Here is a 19,002-nt window from a genome sequence, read left to right as displayed (position 1 = left end):
GCAGTGATCTGTTGAATTTTCACATTTGTTAATTAATAAAAAGCAAGAACGTGAATTGAAATAGTTAATATATAGATTTCATATTCAGATACTGCGAGATCCAAAGCACATAATTAAGAGCAGTCTTTTTATTTTTTAAAAATTCAATTAAAATATTTTTATATTTTAAATCAAATTCTTTAATCCAAAATGTATGTTAACTCATTTTAGTCTTTGATATTATACTGTTTAGTTCATAAAATTTTAATTATTTATATTAGCCCTTGTAATTTTAATTATTTATATTATTTAATTCTCATAATTTTAATTATTCATACTATTTAATCTCTCTAATTAAGGTTTAAACAAGTTAATTAATATTTTCTTTCACATAAATTTAACTAAAGGATTAAAGAGTTTGATTTTTTAAAATATAAGAACATTTTAATTGGGTTTTAAAAGAATAAAAACTAACATTGTGTTTGAATTGAGTGCACTATAATTTATTAATGTATTATATCGTACTATATGATTTTTATCATTAATATGTTTGAAAAGATAATATGGTATAAAATATAATATAATAAATATGAAGATTATTAAAATATCCCTATTGCTATTTTAAATATATAAAGAGTTGTTTTAAACTTTACTTGCACTGAAAAAAGATGAATTTTTCCCAAAATCAAAGAGTTCAGTGTTGTTTATCTAATTGACAAAATAGACGAAATAACCTAGGCGTATAAAATGAAATCACTTATTAACAAACAAGAAAATAGATTCTATAGCCAATAATAAAAGAATTAAAAAACCAAACCTAACAATCAAACAGAAACAAAAAAAAAAAAAAATTAACAATAAAACCTCACACTTGTGATGAGTTTGGACTATACCCACACCCAAAATTGGTGGCTAGAGTAAGAGTAGAGAGGGTATTGAAGTCTAATTGCAGACTTACCAAAGCTTGAGAAGGGTTTGTGTAGGACCTATGATGTGAGAAACGATGAATGACTAGCATATGTGAGAAACTAAAAATTTTTTGTTGAAGGAAAAAACTAAAGATGAGGGATAAAGAACGTTTATAAATAGAAAGAATATGGTACAATTGAAATTTTATAAATTGCGTAAGTATAAAATTAGAATATAAAAATTTTAAACCATTTAAAACCATCGATGTAGTGGTTTGAAAATATGTGGTAAAATCATGGTTAAAAAACTAGCACTTTACAACTCAAAACCACCATTCTTAACGATCTTCATAAACAAGTAGCATCACCATACCATATATTATGAAACCATGGGAAATAATCATCCAAACAAGGCGTAAGAAGGTATTTAGTACGAGGTTAATAAGGAGTAATTGTTACCTTCATAACTTTTGACAAACATATTTAAAGAGACTATATTTACTTTTTATCTATTAATATTTATGTATTATTGGGAGATTAAATGTTAACCTTAAGGGGTTTAAATTAATAATTACTCTTTTTAAAAGTTAAAACTTACGAGAAAAACATTTAACACTTAATTTTTTAACCTTTTGACAAACACACCCTTAAGTAGTTAATTTGACAAACTACAAGGACCTAACAGTAATTTACCCAAGATTAATTTTGTGACAATCCAAACTCAGCCTAGAAATTGGATAAGCCTAAGATCACTAAAGTCCATAATAAGCCTTACAATTAACAAAGCCGCCCGTAGTAAGCCATAAATGTTATCCTATGAATAAACAGGAATGAAATCCTGTGTATACTTTCAATTCTATTGAATTACTCTAAAAAGTATATATCACAATAAACACTGATAATGCCACAAATAGAATTATAGAATCCTTACATAAATTATAAACTTATAAACTTACCGTGCTTACTCTCTTATTTTTTGCCATGCTGGAGCGCTATGCTAGTGCTACACTGCTACTGCTGTGTCTTTATTTTATAATATTAGTTATTACATAGAAGGTATGGATAAGTGAAATATTAGAAATAAACTCCAAATAAATATATAGAAGGAATGGATAAGTGAAATAGCCAAGCCACCTGCCGCCCACCTTCAAATATGTAAACAGGAGCATAAACACCTTGTTAATGAGGCTTTATTCGGTCATCTCGGATGACATTATTTTTTTGGAAAAAGTACATTTAATAAATATTGTTTTATTAATAGAAATTTGGTTTTTTTTTTTTAATTTAAGAGTTTGTATTATTATGTCATTGATATTTAAAAATAAAAATATTAAATTGTGTCCATGTATATTGAAGTGTGGTAAATCACCCTAAAAAAAAAAAAAGTGATAAATCGGTCTATGTTTTTACGTTGGCATGTCAAGTAAGTCTTAGTCAAATTGACTGTATATGTATGAGTTTGTCTGCTAGCTTGTATAAACCATTCTTCCTTATTTGGTATTTTTTTTTTAATTTATGTATAATGATAGTAAAAACAAATAATATAAATAAATGTGAGCGAGTCAATTTGACTCTATTCATTTTTTTTTTTTATAAAAAATTTTAAGATGAGTAGATAAAAGACAAAGTTAGAATACTCGACAAATACTTATTTACTAAGTGCTTATTTAACATTGAGATTGTAAATTAAAGTTGTTTTTCAAGAAAAAAATAATAATTTTAGAAGTTATTTTGTTGAAAAAAAAAATAAAAAAATTATTTTGCTATTTTGCTATTTTTGTTAATAAAATTTATTAAATTTACTTTTAAATTACTTTTTAATACTCTTTAATTAGTATATTTAAAAAAATATTTTCCTTAACATCAATGCAAAGCAAATGCCAAGGATTCGAGCGTATAATAATGAAATTGTCACACAATATTTTCAAAAAATGAAAACTAGTTGAGGATAATTGTAAATTTAATATTATAACAAAAATTTATAAATTTTTATGAAATTATTTCATTTTCCCTTATGTATTGAAAATTTATATACATTATAATATTTTTTTCTCAATAAATAATTTATTACTATTTATAATTTTTGTTCCTTTTAAATTGAGAAAAAAAAAATTTTTTTTACCCAACTGACTTTAAATCTTAGCTTCACCCTTGTATACAATTAAATATATGAAGCTTACTTACCATGCTAGCTTAAAAAAAAAAAAAGAAAACTTACTATGTCAATATACAATAAATCTTAGGCCTTTTTAATAAAACACACAAATCATATAATTCCAAAGTTTACTTTTTCCTTTTTTTTTTACATATAAAGTTGATATTATTTTTTTACATTATATAGAATAATTATAAATATAAAAATATAAATTGCACTATTTTTTTAATTTGTCTGAAACATTTTATAAATTTTTATTTTTTATTAAGAATAAAAACGACTCAATATTTATTATTCAGAAATCAAATTGTAATTTTTATTGGGATGGATTTATATAATATAATTAACTATTAATTTGTATTTATAAAATAATATATGACAACATTAAATTTTATATATGAAATATATTTTTTAAATAATTAAGAAAAATATATCCTTACATAAAATTTTAAATAAATTATATACAGTTAAATAATTTTGGTAATATTTAAATAATGATAATTAAATTATTTATTAGTAAAAAATTAATAATAAATTTTATTTAAATTTAAGTATTGAAATCATTAGTAAACTTAAATAGAATAATTTTATTGATATTTTATTTATTATAACCTATTTTTGTGATGATACTATTGTGTATGTATATTTGTTTCACTCATTAAAAAAAGTAAATTTTTTTAAGGATATTAAAATAATAAAATAATATTTTTTAATTTATTTTTTAATAAAATTTAAAATAATATTTTTCTTGAAACTAACTAAACATGGAAAGTGGTGGTGGTTGAAGAAAAGGCGTTTACGCCAAAATAAAAACAACGTAATGGGTAATAATTAGTAGTGACAACTGAGAAGAAAGGGAATGATGCACTCCACTTTGATGGAGCTATGAAGCTTCTCACTTTCATCAACGCTTCTCCAGATATAAACCCACTAAGGTAGCAATTGCCATTGTATTTTCTTTTTCTTTTTTTTTTTAATTATTGATGCTGCTTGTGTGTTTTTTATTTTTAATTTAAATTTATAAAGTAAGAGAAAATACCTTAGTTAACTTGAGCAATTTTTCTGATATTTAAATTAATTATAAATTTAATAATACCAAAGTCATTTTCTATTATTATATGGTGATTTTTGGTAATTATAATTATATAATAATTATAATTAATTAGGACTTGTTTGCATTTAATTTTATTTTAAAGGGACATGTATGTAAATGTTAATTAATTGTATTTAAATTCATCATTATCCTTGTCATTTTTAAATATTTTGAAGTATATGATAAAAATTGACTCGTAATCTTTTGGCCCCTAATGTAACACCCCATTGCATAGCCTAGTAGATTTCGCTGTTCCGGTGACCGGTGTCGGTTCAGACAATTAAGGGGATTAGAACCATACTTAAGACAACTTGAGAAGCCAAAAACACAAATAATTATTAATGTTTAATTAGTTAAGTATAAACAAGAAAAACAGAACATAAGAGGTTAAACGAGCAGAGAGTCACAGCGATGAGTGACCTCCTCGGGAACGACTGCGAAGTCATTTTAAACTCAAATTTCGAACCGTAAAAAGTGACGCTGCGGTCCTTAGGACCCTTATGAACACAGTGGAAAAGAGAAAATCACGAAAAAGAAGTTAAGCGGTCAAATAATTAGGTCAGGAGCGGGAAGAAATATTGGATTATTTACAAACCGGATGAACCAAATGAGGGCAATTTGGTCAATTGACCCGAGAGTCGACTCGACCTAATCACAAATAAAATCGGAGAAAAGAAAATTTCGGAATCGAAAATTATATTAAAGAACTAATAGAAAAAAAAAAAAAAGAAAGAAGATGGAAAAGTCAAAGTTGATGACATCATAAACAAATTAATTAAGTGAATTATTAAAATGGGATTTTATGGTCTTCCACCAACCAAAATAAATAAAGAAAAGAAATGAAAAAAAAAACATTATTTGGTCTTCTTTCCATCAAGTTGCCGCCTCACCTTCATCTTCCCTCTCCCTCACCCAAAACCTTCATTAAAGCTCATTTTGAGCTTGATCAAATCTCTAATTCCACCATAGAAAGTTAAACCTCCAATATTAAACCTTGATTTCAAACCTTGATAGAGGACTTGACAACAAAAAAAAAGAAGAAAGGAAGAAGTTTGAAGGAAAGAAATTCTGCACTAAGGTTAGAAGATTAACTTTGATTTCTTTTGTTGAATTAGTTGTGTTATTAGCCTAATTAACTAGAAACTAAAGAAATGAAAAAGAAAAAAAATTGTGAGGGACCATTATTGAAATTTCTGCCAGCCATGGATGTAGGAAAGTTTGATGTATTTTGAATGAATTAAAGGTGTTAGTAAGTTTGTAGGAGTATGGTAGTAGGATAGGGATGCATAAATGTAGTTAAATATAATAATTTAGTAAATTAGGGTTGAATGTTAGGGTTTGTGAACCAAAATTTGGAGAAATGCATAAATGGCATGTTTGACCTATTGTGAAGTGAAATAGTGGTCAATTATGACCAAATGAATTGTGTGGGAATGGTAGGAAATTAAACCAAATTCGTAGGTCAATGGTCATGCTGCTGGCAGCATGACCAAACCTACTTTGAAGGACCAAAACTCAAATTTTACAAGCCTAATGGATATGCCACCAATTGGAGATGAAAATAGACATAAAAGAGCACAATTTTTATTAAGGAACCATGGCAAAAAACTAACCAAAACTTGGTGAAACAATTGACCAAAGTGAAATGATAGCAGGCTGCCATTGCACTAAACTGACCAAATGAACAGTAACTGTTCATTTGGTCATAACTCGAGTTAGACAGGTCAAATTGACCTGAAATTTGGCCAGGGGTTAGAGGAGATATAGATCTAAAACTTTCATGAAGAACATCACCCCAAATTATGCCATTAACCCATTCAAATTATTGAGCAAAGTTGAGTTATCAAACCTGCAACTCTGCAGATTTTCATTTGGGCAGTAATGTTTGGATAGCTATAACTCTCTCTAGAAAACTCGGATTTAGGCGATTCTTGAACCGATGGAAACCTAAGACATAGTAGAACATTTCATATGAAGAAATTGAGACCAAATTATGAACATAACTTGATCAAATTATTGACCAAAGTTGGATCAAAATCTGCCAGAACCCAAAATTGCAGCATGAACAGTGCACGTGAACAGTAAACTTATTTTGGCCATAACTTGAGCTACAAAACTCCGATTGAGGTGATCCAAAAATGAGAATACACTTAAGACAATAAGGAACATTTTCTATGAAGGAAGTTTTGTTAAATTCCAGCAGTAGATCGACCAATGGAATAGTGCAACTTCGGAGAACCAAAACCGAAAATTGGCAATTTTGCCAAAATGACCTAAGCTTTAAACAAATGACCAAAACCAACAAGTTTGGTGACCAAAATGTGGTATGTGGGTGAAGTTGGAGTTCTCATACCTATTAAGCCTTAGAAAGTCAATAATTTGACTTGAATAGTGCAGTGAATAGTAACTCGAAACACAAAATTTCGAGAACGTCGAATTTAACACGTTAGAGCTAGGTAAATGTGAAGTTAAGTTTATTTTGGATTTATTTTAAGTTTTAGTACTGAAACATTGGAAAATTTCGTGTTTCAGTGGAAAAGAATACCGGGACAGAACCCGAGGAGTCGAGTCAAGGCCAACAGGCGACTCGTTTGAGGTTTGTGCACAACATATACTTTTATAATCATCTTTTGCATATCATTTTGAATAATGTGAAATATTGGATTATGGCATTCTTATGATGTTTGATCTAAATTGTTGAAAGTTACTATGTATATTTGAAAAGACAATGTTTAGCAAATTGTTAAGATAAGTTTTGAAACCACAGTGTCATGACCACATATTTGAACACCTCACTAGCACGACTAGTGGGGGTAATTAGTTTCGAATTTTGATTCATTCTCTGGAGAAGTGTTGAGGTGTGCCAGTAGAAGAGAATGTGAATGGATATCCATATATTTGAGCTAGCTAGCCTTGTGATATGATTTCTCTTTAGGCTCTGGCTATTGAGATTCATGTGATTTCTCTTAGCCTCTGGCTATTAAGATTCTATTTGTTTCGAATGGCATGATCTAACTGTGGGTTTTATGAAATGTGTTTTGATACTTTGAAATGAACTTGGTTTATATATAAAATCTCACAATGCATGATTGTATTTAATTTTCATGTTTAGCCAAATTTTTGAATGAATGTGCTTTAAGTTTTGCATAAAGATTGTTTTAGTATATTGTGCACCACTGAGTCCTAGTACTCAGCGATAGCTTTTATTGCTGTCGCAGATACAGAGACTAGAGGAGCAGCAGACTGAGCTGCTGAGGTGTGAGAAGCTACCAGCCTAAAGTTTTCGGGTATAATTTATACCCTAACTGTAAATATTTCTTTTGATGTATATATTGCACATAAATGTATGGACATGTACATGAGTCTTGAGCAGCTTGTACAAAGTTTGTATAAAAGTTGTAATAAATTTTAGTTTGGACTTTCTGAATGTAAATTTTAGTATGATGAATATATAAATTGTTTATGTTGAATGGAATATGAATAAATGATATTGATGGACAGTATTTTGAAGGAATTATTGAACTTGTGAATTTGAGAAATTGATTGAGATTGAGTATTAAATTGAAGCAGCTGTTGAGAAAAATTTTTTAGAAGTTCTTTTTACAGGTATTCGAAGAATGGTTTTCTCAAAATACAGAGGAAACTCTGTCAAAATTTTTATAAAAATTGCGGATAACTAAAATGGACCAAAAATATTAACTAGTTTTAATATTAACTAAATGTTTTAAATACTTATTAGAAAATGCTCACCACTTATCAAAAATAAGAAAATTGTTTTAAAATCCCTTGTAGGGTACTTAATGAGTTATCGGTAGGCGAAGTGCGGTAGTTCATTAGGTATTCTACGGGATCATGTTATGCCTTACAAAGGGGTAAGGTGTGACATGTTTTAGTGGTATCAGAGCAAAATTTTAAAGTATGTTTTAACTTGCGAATTTGTGTTTTTCTTTGTTAAGTACAACTGCTCAATGTCCATAATTGTTACATACAGTGCATTACATCATGAATATGAACTAACGGAGGGAAATCTCCTTGTGTTACTTATTCAGGAGATACCCTAACTTCAGATTGAAATGGAAGAAGGGGATCGCTCAGTTGAGCAGTCTGTTGAAGCTAAGGCACAAGGGGAAGCCCCAACTTTACCGAATGTCAGTGGGTCAGTAGCACCAGCCCCACAAATGCCGCAGTTCCCTGCACAATTCGCACAGCAGATGGCTGCGATGTTTCAACAAATGGCTGGGGGTATGCCTGCTCAAGCTCCACCACAACCACCTGTGGCACAACCATTGCCTCCAGCCAGACAGTATGACAAGTTATTGAAGTATGGGGCTGCAGAATTCAAGGGTACAGTGGACCCTTTAGAGGCAGAGCAATGGCTTGAAAGAATGGACAGAGTGTTTAAGAAACTGCACTGCCAAGATGAACTAAAATTTGAGTATTATGTGTCTCTACTGCAAGGGGATGCGTATGACTGGTGGAAGACCATCCCCACGGCCTTTGAACCACCATCTTGACACAGGATGACTTCATTAGAGAGTTCAGACAGAAATACATCCCAGATGCATATGTTGATCAGAAGTTGCAAGAATTTTTGAGTTTGAAACAAGGAAATCGATCAGTGGCAGAGTATGAGAGGGAGTTCTCCCGCCTGAGTCATTATGCTGAGAGTCTCCTTACTACCAGCAAAGCAAGATGCAAGAGATTTGAGACGGGTTTGAAGCCCAGCATAAGGATGCAAGTTGTGGGATTTAGACACAGTAACTTCTCAGAACTTATGTCCCAAGCACTTGAACTGGAAAGAGTTGAAGGAAAAGCAACCCCAGTGAAGGAAAAAGCTGAGAAATCAGAAAAAGACAAGGGGGAAAAATCAGTTGAACAGAGTTCTGGTGCTACCTCTAGAAAGAAAAAGAAGTTTAGTGGACCTAGCAGGGGTCGAGGTGGAAGATTTGATAGGGGCCGATTCTCTGGACAGAGACCCCCTAGGTCAGTCGGCAGCAATGAGTGGGTTCACATTCTCGCATACCGGGAGACTTGTGGCAAGATTCATGGGGGGGAGTGTTATTGGGCCACTGGAGCCTGCTTTAACTGTGGAGGCAAGGGCCATATAGCTAAAGACTGTACTAGTGCTCCGAGATATGATCCAGCTCCTACTACTGCTGAAGGATCTATTCAGAGTCCTGCTCCCAGAGGTTCACAGTCATTTGGCAGAGGAAGAGGTAGAGGTAGAGGCACTGCTTCAGGCAGTCATGGTACAGTTGGTCAATCAGCACAAGGAAGTGCTTCAGCCAGAGTCTATACAATGAGACAGCGAGAAGAGGCTGAGACTTCTGATGTGGTAGCTGGTACATTCTCTATCTCTGATCAAGAAGTATTTGTATTGTTTGATCCGGGTTCAACCCATTCATATGTTAGTGCTAGCATAGTCAGTTCACTTGCTGTTCCATGTGTACAAATGGGTTTTGAAGTGCTAGTAACTAGTCCGTTAGGACAAGAGGTCCGGGTTAACATAATTTATAGAGACTGTCCTTTGGTGATCCAAGGACATGTTTTCCTGTCAGACTTGATTGAAATGCCCTTCAGAGAGTATGATATCATCTTGGGCATGGATTGGTTAGCCAGGCATCACGCCATGATTGACTGTAGACTGAAGACAGTCACTTTTGGTCTCCCTTTGTACGGTGATGTGGTAATACACGGGGAGAGGCATTTACTGCCATCAAACATTATTTCGGCTGCACTAGCCAGAAGAATGATCAGAAAGGGGTGTGAAGCATACTTGGCACATGTGATAGACACCCAAGTGGGGAGTCCAGCACTAAGGGACATCCCTACGGTACGTGACTTTCCGGATGTGTTTCCTGAAGAATTGCCAGGATTACCTCCAGAAAGAGAAGTGCAGTTTGAGATTGATGTTATGCCTGGTGTGGACCCAATCTCCATAACGCCATATAGAATGGCACTTGCAGAATTGAAAGAGTTGAAAGTGCAGTTGCAAGAGTTGCTTGACAAAGGCTTTATCCACCCTAGTGTGTCACCTTGGGGAGCGCTAGTGCTGTTTGTTAAGAAGAAATATGGCACTCTCCACTTATATATTGATTATCGACAGTTGAATAAGGTGACAATAAAGAATAGATATACATTGCCCCGCATTGATGCCTTGTTTGATTAGTTGAGGGGTGCAGCTGTGTTCTCCAAAATTGACCTGAGATCAGGTTATTATCAGCTGAAGGTACAAGAGCAAAGTATTCCTAAAACTGCCTTTAGAACCTGTTATGGCCATTATGAGTTCCTAGTTATGCCATTCGGGTTAACTAATGCCCCGGCTGCTTTTATGGATCTGATGAACACCATTTTCAGACCATACCTCGACCAGTTTGTTGTGGTATTCATAGATGATATATTGGTCTATTCGAGGAATGCAGAAGAGCATGATAGACATCTGCGGATTGTACTGCAGACTTTGAGGGAGAAACAGCTATATGCCAAATTGTCGAAGTGCGAATTTTGGCTGAAAGAAATATCTTTCTTGGGGCATGTAGTATCAGAAGAGGGCATCAAGGTAGATCCAAGTAAGATTGAAGTCCTTACTGGAGGCCACCCGAAATGTCACGAGATTCGTAGTTTTCTGGTTTAGCCGATACTACCGTAGATTTGTGAAGGGATTTTCCATGTTGGCATCTCCATTGACCAAGCTGCTTAGAAAAGATGTAAAATTTCAGTGGACGGATAAATGCCAGCAGAGTTTTGATGAATTGAAGAGATGTTTGACTAAAGCTCCAGTCTTGACTTTACCTACACCGGGTAAAGAATATACAGTCTACAGCGATGCTTCTCATAATGGGTTAGGTTGTGTGTTGATGCAAGATCGAAATGTCATTGCCTATGCATCACGCCAGCTGAAACCGCATGAGAGGAATTATCCAACACATGATTTGGAGCTTGCAGCCATTGTGTTTGCTCTTAAGATCTGGAGACATTATTTATATGGGGAAAAGTGTTACATCTATACAGATCATAAGAGTTTGAAGTATTTGGGCACCCAGAAAGAGCTGAATTTGAGACAGAGGAGATGGTTAGAGTTGATAAAAGACTATGATTGTCTGATAGACTATCAGCCAGGGAAAGCTAATGTTGTGGCTGATGCCTTAAGTCGCAAAACTTAGGCAAGTCTACGGATTACTCCTTTGCCTTTGGTACATGAGTTGAGATCATTACATGCCAGCTTAGAGATTAGTGATGATGGGCAGACAGCAGTTGCATGGCATGTACAGCCAGTGTTGATTGATCAGATTAGAATGGCTGCTCAGAATGATCAGAAGTATCAGAAGCTGATGGAAGAAATCCAGCAGGGTAAGAAACTAGAGTTCTCAATCAGAGATGATGGTCTATTGCTACACCAGGGCAGAATGTGTGTTCCTAATGATGTTGATTTGAGACAGATCATTTTGAAGGAAGCACATGAGTCTCCTTTTGCCATGCACCCTGGTGGCACAAAAATGTATAGAGGAAAGGAGCATTACTGGTGGATGGGTATGAAAAGAGATGTGGCAAAGTTTGTATCCAAATGCCTAACTTGTCAACAAGTGAAGGCAGAGCATCAAGTACCCGCTGAGTTGTTACATCCACTACCAGTACCAGAGTGGAAATGGGAGAGAATAACGATGGATTTTGTGATGGGACTTCCGAGGACACAGAAGAGTCATGATGCAGTTTGGGTCATTGTTGTGATCGACTAAATCTGCTCATTTTACGCGATTCGGATGGACTACGATTTAGAAAGATTGGCCAAGTTATACTTGATGAGATTGTGAGGCGCATGGAGTGCGGTATCCATCGTGTCAGACAGAGATCCTAGGTTCACTTCTAGATTCTGGGGTAGTCTTCAGAGAGCCCTAGGAACTAGATTGAACTTCAGTACTGCATTCCACCCACAGACAGATGGCCAGTCTGAGAGGGTAATTCAGATCTTGGAGGACATGCTACGGGCTTGTGTGATTGAGTTTGAGGATAGTTGGGATACACACTTGCCTTTGATTGAGTTTGCTTACAACAACAGCTACCAATCAAGCATTGGGATGCCTCCATATGAAGCTTTGTATGGCAGAAAATGTAGAACCACGTTGTGTTGGGATGACGTGGGTGAAAGAAAGATGATCGGACCCGAAATTGTTCAACAGACTGAAGAGAAAATCAGGGTGATCAGAGATCGACTTAAGACTGCATCAGACCGGCAGAAGTCCTACATTGATTTAAAAAGAAGGGATATTGAGTATGCAGTGGGTGAGAAAGTTTTCCTCAAAGTTTCTCCTTGGAAGAGAATTATGAGATTCGGCAGAAAGGGGAAACTGAGTCCTCGTTTCATTGGGCCATATGAGGTTCTGGAAAGAGTGGGTCCTTTAGCATATCGTTTGGCACTACCTCCAGAGTTGGAGAAGATACATAACGTCTTCCATGTGTCTATGTTGAGGAGGTATCAATCAGACCCATCTCATGTACTACCAGTAGAGGAAATTGAAGTGAATCCAGACCTCACATATGAAGAAGAACCCATGAGATTCTGGCTTATGAGGTGAAGCAGCTACGGAACAAGCAGATACCATTGGTAAAAGTGCTGTGGAACCATCATTCAAGTTAGGAAGCTACTTGGGAACGAGAGGAGGACATGAGGAGACAACATCCATAGCTATTCAGAGATTGATACCAGGTAAAATTTCGAGACGAAATTTATTTAAGGGGGGGAGAATTGTAACACCCCATTGCATAGCCTGGTAGATTTTCGCTGTTCCGGTGACCGGTGTCGGTCCGGACAATTAAGGGGATTAGAACCATACTTAAGACAACTTGAGAAGCCAAAAACACAAATAATTAGTAATGTTTAATTAGTTAAGTATAAACAAGAAAAACAGAACATAAGAGGTTAAACGAGCCGAGAGTCACAGCGATGAGTGACCTCCTCGGGAACGACTGCGAAGTCATTTTAAACTCAAATTTCGAACCGTAAAAAGTGACGTTGCGGTCCTTAGGACCCTTATGAACATAGTGGAAAAGAGAAAATCACGAAAAAGAACTGTTAAGCCAGTCAAATAATTAGGTCAGGAAGCCGGAAGAAATATTGGATTATTTGCAAACCGGGATGAACCGGCGAGGGACAATTTGGTCAATTGACCCCGAGAGCTGACTCCTGACCTAACTGTCAAATAAAATCGGAGAAAAGAAAATTTCGGAATCGAGAATTAAATTAAAGAACTAATAGAAAAAAAAAAAAAAAAAGAAGATGGAAAAGTCAAAGTTGATGACATCATGAATGATGTCATAAACAAATTAATTAAGTGAATTATTAAAATGGGATTTTATGGTCTTCCACCAACCAAAATAAATAAAGAAAAGAAATGAAAAAAAAAACATTATTTGGTCTTCTTTCCATCAAGTTGCCGCCTCACCTTCATCTTCCCTCTCCCTCACCCAAAACCTCAATTAAAGCTCATTTTGAGCTTGATCAAATCCCTAATTCCACCATAGAAAGTTAAACCTCCAATATTAAACCTTGATTTCAAGCCTTGATAGAGGACTTGACAACAAAAAAAAAAAGAAGAAAGGAAGAAGTTTGAAGGAAAGAAATTCTGCACTAAGGTTAGAAGATTAACTTTGATTTCTTTTGTTGAATTAGTTGTGTTATTAGCCTAATTAACTAGAAACTAAAGAAATGAAAAAGAAAAAAAATTGTGAGGGACCATTATTGAAATTTCGGCCAGCCATGGATGTAGGAAAGTTTGATGTATTTTGAATGAATTAAAGGTGTTAGTAAGTTTGTAGGAGTATGGTAGTAGGATAGGGATGCATAAATGTAGTTAAATACAATAATTTAGTAAATTAGGGTTGAATGTTAGGGTTTGTGAACCAAAATTTGGAGAAATGCATAAATGGCATGTTTGACCTATTGTGAAGTGAAATAGTGGTCAATTATGACCAAATGAATTGTGTGGGAATGGTAGGAAATTAAACCAAATTCGTAGGTCAATGGTCATGCTGCTGGCAGCATGACCAAACCTACTTTGAAGGACCAAAACTCAAATTTTACAAGCCTAATGGATATGCCACCAATTGGAGATGAAAATAGACATAAAAGAGCACAATTTTCATTAAGGAACCATGGCCAAAAACTGACCAAAACTTGGTGAAACAATTGACCAAAGTGAAATGATAGCAGGCTGCCACTGCACTAAACTAATCAAATGAACAACTGTTCATTTGGTCATAACTCGAGTTAGACAGGTCAAATTGACCTAAAATTTGGCCAGGGGTTAGAGGAGATATAGATCTAAAACTTTCATGAAGAACATCACCCCAAATTATGCCATTAACCCATTCAAATTATTGAGCAAAGTTGAGTTATCAAACCTGCAACTCTGCAGATTTTCATTTGGGCAGTAATGTTTGGATAGCTATAACTCTCTCTAGAAAACTCGGATTTAGGCGATTCTTGAACCGATGGAAACCTAAGACATAGTAGAACATTTCATATGAAGAAAGTGAGACCAAATTATGAACTTAACTTGATCAAATTATTGACCAAAGTTGGATCAAAATATGCCAGAACCCAAAATTGCAGCATGAACAGTGCACGTGAACAGTAAATTTATTTTGGCTATAACTTGAGCTACAAAACTCCGATTGAGGTGATCCAAAAATGAGAATACACTTAAGACAATAAGGAACATTTTCTATGAAGGAAGTTTTATTAAATTCCAACAGTAGATCGACCAATGGAATAGTGCAACTTCGGAGAACCAAAACCGAAAATTGGCAATTTTGCCAAAATGACCTAAGCTTTAAACAAATGACCAAAACCAACAAGTTTGGTGACCAAAATGTGGTATGTGGGTGAAGTTGGAGTTCCCATACCTATTAAGCCTTAGAAAGTCAATAATTTGACTTGAATAGTGCAGTAAATAGTAACCCGAAACACAAAATTTCGAGAACGTCGAATTTAACACGTTAGAGCTAGGTAAATGTGAAGTTAAGTTTATTTTGGATTTATTTTATGTTTTAGTACTGAAACATTGGAAAATTTCGTGTTTCAGTGAAAAAGAATACCGGGACAGAACCCGAGGAGTCGAGTCAAGGCCAACAGGCGACTCGTTTGAGGTTTGTGCACAACATATACTTTTATAATCATCTTTTGCATATCGTTTTGAATAATATGAAATATTGGATTATGGCATTCTTATGATATTTGATCTAAATTGTTGAAAGTTATTATGTATATTTGAAAAGACAATGTTTAGCAAATTGTTAAGATAAGTTTTGAAACCACAATGTCATGACCACATATTTGAACACCTCACTAGCACGACTAGTGGGGGTAATTAGTTTCGAATTTTGATTCATTCTCTGGAGAAGTGTTGAGGTGTGCCAGTAGAAGAGGATGTGAATGGATATCCATATATTTGAGCTAGCTAGCCTTGTGATATGATTTCTCTTTAGCCTCTGGCTATTGAGATTCATGTGATTTCTCTTAGCCTCTGGCTATTGAGATTCTATTTGTTTCGAATGGCATGATCTAACTGTGGGTTTTATGAAATGTGTTTTGATACTTTGAAATGAACTTGGTTTATATGTAAAATCTCACAATGCATTATTGTATTTAATTTTCATGTTTAGCTAAATTTTTGAATGAATGTGCTTTAAGTTTTGCATAAAGATTGTTTTAGTATATTGTGCACCACTGAGTCCTAGTACTCAGCGATAGCTTTTATTGCTGTCGCAGATACAGAGATTAGAGGAGCAGCAGACTGAGCTGCTGAGGTGTGAGAAGCTACCAGCCTAAAGTTTTCGGGTATAATTTATACCCTAACTGTAAATATTTCTTTTGATGTATATATTGCACATAAATGTATGGACATGTACATGGGTCTTGAGCAGCTTGTACAAAGTTTGTATAAAAGTTGTAATAAATTTTAGTTTGGACTTTCTGAATGTAAATTTTAGTATGATGAATATATAAATTGTTTATCTTGAATGGAATATGAATAAATTATATTGATGGACAGAATTTTGAAGGAATTATTGAACTTGTGAATTTAAGAAATTGATTGAGATTGAGTATTAAATTGAAGCAGCTGTTGAGAAAAATTTTTAGAAGTGCTTTTTACAGGTATTCGAAGAACGGTTTTCTCAAAATACAGAGGAAACTCTGTCAAAATTTTTATAAAATTTGCGGATAACTAAAATGGACCAAAAATATTAACTAGTTTTAATATTAACTAAATGTTTTAAATACTTATTAGAAAATGTTCACCACTTATCAAAAATAAGAAAATTGTTTTAAAATCCCTTATAAGGTACTTAATGAGTTATCGATAGGCGAAGTGCGGTAGTTCATTAGGTATTCTACGGGATCATGTTATGCCTTACAAAGGGGTAAGGTGTGACACCTAAAGGTTATTGAAATTACAATTTATCTACAAAATTTAGTATTTTTTTAAACTACTATTTACCTCTTCAATATTTGTTACTTTTAAAAGTCTATACAACTTTTTATATATCTTATTTTTAATATTTTATATATTTATATTAATTTCAATATTTTATTAAAATATTATTTAATTTTTTATTAATATTAATTTTTAATCTCAATTTTAAATTTTTAGTGTCAATCCAATCCTTTAAAAAAAAAATTATTTAACTATTCAATACAGCTAATAGCTGATTTACATCTAAACAAATCAATTAATATATTTACTTTCATTATTACTATTTAAAGATCTAGGCATATGTTTTTAGACTATGAAAAGAAGTGAATAATTGATGTGTATATAAAATTATTTTAAACACCATTAATTAATTATAAAAATAAAATAATTAATTCATAATATTAAAATTTATTAATTTTATTATTATAGTGCTTGTTTGTTTTATTAATTATGACTTATTATTATAGTGCTTGTTTGTTTCATTATTACACTTTATTTAGATGCTATTTGATTGGGCAAGGGATGGCAACAGCCCTACCGATAAAAATCACAATATCTAAATCTGATCTTATCAATATTTTCAATAATTAAATTTATTTTAATTAAAATTTATTCTCAATTATTTATACATATCTTAAACTCAATTATTATTATCAAAAAATATTTGATGTCATTTAATTTTACATATTTTAATTAATAATTTACTTAAAAATATTTGTTTTTAATAATTTATATTAAAAAATATATAAAAATTTATAAATATTATTATAAAATATATATTTTATATTTAATTAATTATTTATATAAATAAGTTTAGAATAAGTAGTATTATATTATTATCTCTAGTCAAAATGACCACTTAATTTCTAAAAGTTATAAGTAGTAATTTTTCATAAATCACTTATTTAACCTCTAAAAACTAGCATAACACTATATCACTGGATAGTATAATTAAGAGAATTAGTATTTTGACTGTTGTAAGGGAGATTGTAGAAAATAGTTATAAAAATATAATTTCTATTGTATAATTAATAAGATTTTCTGCCATTTAAAATGCAAATTCCGAAAATTTTATAAAATTATGTAATCATATAATCATATCCACAAAAAGAAAATTATGTAAGTAACTAATAATGAATATGTATCTCCCAATATAATGCAAAATTTATGCTTTTATTTTTTTTTCTCTGATTTAAAAAAAATATATATAAGATTTTAAATTGTGTAAAATTTTCATGGGCCAAGTAAAATTGTAATTACATTAATTATTAAATTATTATTTACAAAATGCATTTATATTTTGAGTGTAGATATCTCTATTGTTAAATAGCGATTATGTAAAACCAATAAGATTGATATGAGTGCTAAAAAATTATGCATTATTTAAGTAATATTAAATATTTAATCTTTATTAATAGCAAAACTCTCCATTAAAAGCATTTAGAATTTCAAGGTAAAATATCACAAATTTTTATATATCATTTAAAATATTAAAATATTATAAATAATATATATATATATATATATATATATATATATATATTATAAAATAATTTATAAAATTAAGTGAATCAATTAATAATATTTAAAAGCACGTAGCCTTTTAAGAAAATTTTTTTGACTCCATCCTAAAATTAAATCAAAATTTTAATCATCGGATCGAATTAAAATAAAAAGAAAATTAAATTTCACTAAAATTTAAAATATTCAGTTATTTATCAGTTTAATTGAAGTAATTAAAAAATATAATATATATTTTATATTAATAATTAATTAATTATTAATAAAAATATATTTATAATTATTTTTTATTTATAAAAAATAAAAAATATAATTTATTATTAATATTAAAAATAAAATATTATTAATAAAATTATAATTAATATATTAATTAATAAAAATTTAATTATTTCAATCATTTTGATTACAAAATCGACTAAAAGGTGAAAATTGCAGAAATTATTAACGAAAAATTAAATCAAATTAAATTTACTTTTATTAAAAAAAATTAAATTTCATTAAGTCAATTTAATTATTAAGTTATAACCTAAAAATACACATTCCTAATAAAAATATATGTAATGAAATGAATAATTTCAATGTGAACACACATACAGCTGATGAAACCAAGTTCAGGATTCAATTAAATTTTCAATTCCAAATTATAATAAATAAACTATTAATTGTGGACTTATATAATTTAATATTTGAGTCAATATTGACTCAAGTTGTATAAAAAAAATTGAGATGACAACGGATAGAGTATTTATAGATACTCAACTCTGATTCGATCGAATTATAATAAAATAAATTTGGATAACATGTAATCAGGTTTAGAATAATTTTGAATTTGAGAAATAATACTGATATTGGGTTTAAGTTTTATATGTTGAA

This window comes from Hevea brasiliensis, chromosome 8 (genome assembly GCF_030052815.1).
Source record: "Hevea brasiliensis isolate MT/VB/25A 57/8 chromosome 8, ASM3005281v1, whole genome shotgun sequence".
In the NCBI taxonomy this organism is placed as follows: domain Eukaryota; kingdom Viridiplantae; phylum Streptophyta; class Magnoliopsida; order Malpighiales; family Euphorbiaceae; genus Hevea; species Hevea brasiliensis.
This window is presented reverse-complemented; position numbering follows the sequence as displayed.